Here is a 7,205-nt window from a genome sequence, read left to right as displayed (position 1 = left end):
ATTGACCTAAAAAAAAGTGAGAAGTCAAGCCATAGAAGATAAAAAATAAATAAATAAAAATAAATAAAAAAGCTAATTGTTTAATAAATGGCTTGAAATACATTAACAACTTTTTAGGAAGGAGACTTCTTCACATTTCTCTAATACTTGTGAAGATTTATTTATTTTTAACACATAAAATAATATTCAACTCTTCTAATATGGTTTATGTTACATTAAATAACACTCAAGACTTCTCCATTCTACTATGGTAAATGGCAAAAATGACTTATTTTAAAAATAAATAGGCCAGGCAGGTGGCTTAGCCTGCAATCTCAGCAACTTGGGAGGTTGAGGCAATAGGATCACCTAAACCCAGCAGGTCAAGGCTGTGGTGGCCATGAGTGTGCCATTGCACTCCAGTCTGGGTGACAAGAGTGAGACTCCAACTCAAAAAATAAATAAATAAATAAATAAATAAGATGTGGTGGTGCATATCTGTCCCTCTCTTAATTTAATACAGAATAATAATGCCATAAACACATACATTATGTTTACATGCATCACTGTTATAAGCCAAATACAAAGAGCATCTTTAGATTTCTTTTCATGTATTCTGCATTTACCTTCAACCTTCTATGGAAAAATTGGTATTAGTGATGTTCACCTAAAACAGAATGCCCTTTCTTTCCTAACTCATATACAGAAAATAATAGAACATGTATTTTCATATAAACACTAAGATTAAAGCACAGACTTCTCCAATTTGAGAGTTGTTACATTAATATTTGCTTTACAAAAATCTCAAACCTGTCCAAACCTCAATATTCTTGCTCCTTTGAAAAGTACAAAATAAATAAATAATCTTGTTTTGACCTTAGATTATTTTCTATAATAAATGCTCAGATTTAGTATAAAGTTTGTTTGTGCTCAGTCTTTTCTTGTGTTAATCCTCTAATGACATTCAGACTTGACTTTTAATTGAATACTTTCCCACATTTATGTTATATGTAAAGTTTCTTTCCCTATAAATTCTCTGGTGACTTCTAAGTTGTACATCCTGAAAAAAACCCTCTTTTTACACATATTACATCTTTTAAATTTCTCTAATATCAATTAGCTGATGTTGAGTAAGTTATGAATAATAGTTAAAGACTCTGACACATTCCACATATTTGTAGGGTTTCTTCAGTATGGATTCTCTGATGCACTATAAGACTTGAGGAATTACTGAAAGATTTATTACATGTTTTATATCTGTAAAGTTTTTCTCCAGTATGAATTAAGTGATACTGAGTAAGGACCAAGTACCTTGTAAATGATTTGTGGCATTCTTTACATGTGTAGAATTTTTATCCAGTATGAATTCTCTCATGCACAATTACATTTTAGGAATAAATCAAGAATTTGTTACCTGCTTTACATTTGCAAAACTTTTCTCTAATATGAATTACATGATGTTAAGTAGGTTTGAACTGTGGTTAAAGGTTTTGCCACATTCTTTACATGTGTAGGATATCTCTCCAATATGAATTTTCTTGAGCACAGAAAGACTTAAGGAACAATTAAAGGATTTATGCTACACTTGACATTTGCAATGTTTTTCTACAGTATGAATTATCTTATGTCAAGAAAGTACTGAATACTTTTTAGATGATTTGCACATTCCTTATAGTATTTTATTATTTTTTGAGTTGGGGCCTCACTTAGTTGCCCAGGCTGGAGTGAAGCTACATAATCATGGCTCACTGCAGCCTTAAAATTCTGGGCTTGAGCTGTTCTCCCATCTCAACCTTTCAAGAAGCTGGAACTATAGGTGTGCATCACCTCAAGTGGCTATTTTTTTTTTTGTAGAGATAAGGTCTTATTATGTTATATAGGCTGGTCTCAAACTCCTAGGCTCCAGCAATCCTCTTGCCTCAGCTTCCCAAAATGCTGGTATTACAGGCATGAGTCACTTCTTCCAACCACCACATTCTTTGCATTTGTAGGGTTTCTCACTAGCATGAATTATCTGATGTTGAATAAGATGTGAACTATGGCTTAAGGCTTTGCTACATTCTTTAGATGTGTAAGGTTTCTCTCCAGTATGAATTCTTTCATGCCCTATCAGACTTGAGAAATGATTAACAGATTTACTATATACCTGACATTTGTAATGTTTTTCTCCAATATCAATTATCTAATTTCTAGAAAGTTCTGTATACTGTTTAAATTACAAGCTTTACATTTGTAGGGTTTTCCTCTAGTATGAATTTTCTGATGCACAATCAGAATTTGGAATGGGTAAAGAATTTGCTACATACTTTACATTTTCTCCAGTACAAATTTCCAGATGTTGCATAATATGTGAGTTACAGTTAATGACTTTGCCACATATTTTCCATTGGTAGAGTTTTTTGTCAGTATCAGTTATCTTATGTTTTCTTAATTTTAATGATTGACTAAAGTCTTTCTCACATTCTTTACATATGTATGAGTTTACTCCAATATGAATTCTATGATGCTAAGAAATAAATTTTCTGATGTTTCTAGGCTTGAGCTCTGGTTCAATTTTTTTCCCAATTCCCTGCACTGATAGCTTTGTGCCCCAATAAAACTATGCTGGTGATTATTTAAGGTATTGCCCTAGCTAAAGGCCATAAAGTTTTTATCATATACATAAAGTTTTCCTCAATTATCTGTCTAATGACAACGACTAGGAAATGATAAAAGGGTAGAGAACTCTGCACATTCATCAAAATTGTACATTTTGGCATAAGGAACTGAATGGTGCCAGTCTTTCCCTGTACATAGCCAGTCTATACAGTGGTAGAGTTTTTTTCTTCAGTATCAATGATCTTGTTTTCTTAAATTTTAATGATTGACTAAATACTTTCTCACATTTATTACCTCTGTATGAGTTTCCTCCGATATGAATTCTCTAATGCTAAGTAAGTGTTGATGCCTAAGTAAAAGCTTATATGCATTCAGTACATTCATTAAAATTATCATGTATATGGATTCTAAAATGGATAATAAGCTTTAAGCATTGACAAAAGACTTTCCCATACTTTGCATTTGTAAATGAGTAAAATCTCATGAAAAACCATAAATTATGGGGAAAAAAACCATCATTCAATTAAAGGACCAAAATAAATACTCAGATGACTCTAAAGAAATGGAGATTTAGAAATTATTTTTAAAGAATTTAAAATATCTATCTTAAACATGCTCAATGAACTAAATAAAAACACAGACACCTAAATGAAAGGAGGAAACCCAAGCATGAAAAATTCAGATTATTAATAATGGAATTAAAATAATAAAAACACAAACATAGATTATAGAATTCAAAAATAATTGAATTTAAACATTAACTAGAGGGGCCAACAGCAGATTTCAATAAGCAGAAGAAAAAACAAACAAGCTTGATAATAGTTCATTTGAAATTATAAAGTCAGAGGAGGAAAAAGGAGAAAAATCATGAGAGCCTAAGGAACTTATGGGATATCATCAAGTAAGCAAATATACTCATAACAGGAGTTCTAGAGTTTGAAGAGAAGGAAAAAGATGCAGAGTGCTTGTTTGAAAAAATAATGACCAAGAACTTTACAAATTTGAAAAAGAAAATGGCATAATATTTAAAGAAGATCAGACAATTTTTAAAAGAACTAACACAAAGAGATCCACAAGAAGACATATTATAATAAAATATTCAGAATTCAGAGACTCTTGAAAGGAACAATAGTAAAGTTACTTGGCATGTATAAGGGCATTCCTAAAAGAATATCAGCTATCTCAACATAAACTCTTATAAGCCAAAAGGATGTAATGTCATATTCAAAATGTTGGAAAATTACAACTATCAGCCAAGGACAGTATATCTGGGAAAACTGTCTTTTAAAAATGAATTAGCAAGAAATATATTTCCAGATCAACAAAAGCTGGAGGAATTAACAACCACTAGGTCTTCCCTACAAGATATGATAAAGCACTGAATTCTTCACATTGAAAAATAAAATAATGATAGTAACAAAATTATGTGAAAATATAAATTTCTCTGGTAAAGGTAATTGTATATATGAATATAGAACTCTGTATTTTAATAATGATGGTGCATGAAAAACTTTTGAAAAATACTTTTAAAAAACTATAAATCTCTGTTAATGGATGCACAATGCAAAAATACATAATTTGTTAAATTAACAAAATAAAACAAGTAAATGTAAAGAGGAAAGGCTTTTGTATGCAATTGAAGTTAACAGTTTAAAAGATATTGTTACAACTTTAAGATATTCTACATGGTACCTATGGTAACCACAAAAAATCTACAGTGCATAAACAAAAGTAAACGAGAAAGGAATAAAAACATGTCACTACAAAAATCCAAAAAACACAGTAAGAGAGAAAAAGTGGAACAAAATAGATAAAAGACCTATAAAAATTTTTTAATGTCAATAGTTGCCATCCCCTCTCAGTAATTACTTTAAGTTTAAGTGTATTAGACAAAACAAGACATAATTTGGCTGGAAATTTTTAAGAAACAAAATTCAACTCTATGCTTTTTACAAAAAGAATCACTTTAGATCTGAGAACACACATGGGCTAAAAGTAAAAGAATATAAAAAACTATTGAATGAAAAGTCAAATACTGTCATATTAGATGAAATAAATATAATATCAAAATCTTTTTTAAAAGACAAGGAATGGTTCTATATAATTATAAAGTGTCCGTTGGCCTGGAAGTTATTACAGGTATTAACACACATGCACTTAACCTCAGGTTTCTGAAATGTATGAAGCAATCTTTGACAAAATTGAAGCATTAAATAGACAGCAGTACAATAATAGTGGGAGACTTCCACACTGTACTTTCAATAATGGATAGAAAACACAGAAAATCAACAAGGAAACAGAGATCTTAAACAACAATATAGATCAATTCGCTCTAACAGTCATATACAGGATTCTCCACCAAAGAGCAGCAGAATACATAATATTCTTAATCAATATAGCACATTCTTTCAGATAGATAAGCCATAAAACAAGTCCTAACAAGTTTAAGCAGACAGAAACCACACATAGTATCATTTGACTACAACAGAATAAAACTAGAACTTAAAAACAGAAAGAAAATAACATGTCGATAAATATGTGGAACTTAAACATCAATCCATTGAACAATCTTGTTCAAGAGTTAGAAGATTTGATATTGTTAAGATGCCAATAGTACCCAAAGTAACTTACAGATTAAATTAATCTCTATCAGAACACCAATGGAACATATTACAGAGACATTAAAATATTCTAAATTTTCTACGGAGTCTCAAGGGACAAAACATAACCAATCTTGGAAAGGAAGAACAAAGTTAGAGGCATTATCTTTCTGATTTCAAAATAATTGCAAAGCTACAGTAATCAAACAAATGTGGTCCTAAAAAAAGACAGAAAAACAGATGATGGAACAGATTAGAGAGCTATCTACAGCAAACCCACAGTCAACATACTGCTCAATGGACAGAAGTTGGAAGCATTTCCCATGAAAATGAGAACAAGACAAGGTTGCCCACTCTCACCCTTCCTATTCAACATAGTGCTGGAAATCCTAGCTAGAGCCATTAGGCAAGAGAAAGAAATCAGGGCATCCTAATAGGAAAAGAGGAAGTCAAGCTATCCCTCTTTGCAGACAACATGACCCTATACCTTGAAAATCCAAGGGAATCTGTAAAAAACCTCCTTGCACTGATAAATGACTTTGGCAAAGTCTCAAGGTACAAAATCAATGTGTAAAAGACAGTCGTATTTCTATACAACAATAATAAACAGGCAGAGAACCAAATAAAAAGCACAATCCCATTTGCAATAGCCACAAAAAAAATGAGATACCTTGGCACCTATTTAACAAGAGATGTGAAAGTCCTTTACAACCAGAACAATAAAACACTATTTGAATAAATCAAAGATGACACAAACAAGTGAGAAAACATTCCATGCTCATGGATTGGAAGAATCAATATTGCTAACATGTCCATCCTATCCAAGGCAATCTACAGATTCGATGCAATACCCATATCAAATTACTAATACCAACATCATTTTTCTCAGATCTGGAAATGACAATACAGAAATTCCTATGGAAACTAAAAAAGAGCACAAACAGCCAAAATAATCCTCAGTAAAAGAAACAAAGCAGAAATTATCACAATTCCAGATTTTAAATTTTACTATAAGGCTACAATAATCAAAACAGCCTGGTACTGGTACAAGATCAGGCATATAGACCAGTGGAATAGTACAGAGATTCTGGAAGCAAAAACTCGATCTCTCAATTAACTCATCTTTGACAAAGCCATCAGTAGCAACCACTGGGGAGAAGAGACCTTATTCAGCAAATGGCGTTGGGAAAACTGACTGGCCACATGCAGAAGAATGGAACAGGACCCCCCACCTATCACCACACACAAAAATCAACTCTAAATGGATCAAGGCCCTAAATGTAAAACCTCAAACTATAAGATCTTAGAAACTGCAGGAGACCCCTTATGCACAATAAAACAGGCAACCAGTCTTGATCATACTCCCAAAAGCATATGCCATAAAAGATAAGATAGATAAGTGGGACCTCATCAAACTGAAAAGCTTTTGCACAGCAAAAGAAACCATCAAGAGAGCGGGAAGACAAGCCACAGAATGGAGGAAAAAATGTTTTTTTACTTGGAGTCTCACTCTTGTCACCCAGGCTGGAGTGCAGTAGCACACTCATGACCATCACAGCCTTGACCTGCTGGATTTAGGTGATCCTTCCATCTCAGCCTTCCAAGTAGCTGGAACTACAGACACACACCACCACGCCAGGCTAGTTTTTGTGATTTATCATAGAGATGAGGTCTCATCAAGTTGCTCAGGCTGGTCTCAAACCCCTAGACTCAGGCAATCCTCTTGCCTTGGCCTCCCAAATTGCTGGGATTACAGGCTTAACCACCATGCCCAGTCAGGAAAAATATTTTGAGAACTGTTCCTTCTGTGCCTAGATGCTCAAGGGTTTTTATCAAGAAGGGATGCTGGATTTTTGTTAAAAGCTTTTTCTGCATCTAATGATAAAATCATGTGGTTCTTGTTTTTCCATCTGTTGATGTATTGAATTACATGTATGGTCTTGTGATTGTTGAACCAGCCCTGCATCCTGGCTGGTGATTGACCAAATGGATCTAGCACTCTTATGAAGTACATGGTTCGTTTGTTCT

This window comes from Carlito syrichta, unplaced genomic scaffold (assembly GCF_000164805.1).
Source record: "Carlito syrichta isolate Samal-C Ts95f unplaced genomic scaffold, Tarsius_syrichta-2.0.1 Scaffold301934, whole genome shotgun sequence".
NCBI lineage: Eukaryota > Metazoa > Chordata > Mammalia > Primates > Tarsiidae > Carlito > Carlito syrichta.
The sequence above is the reverse complement of the archived record's forward strand: the minus strand, read 5'-3'. Positions refer to the sequence as shown.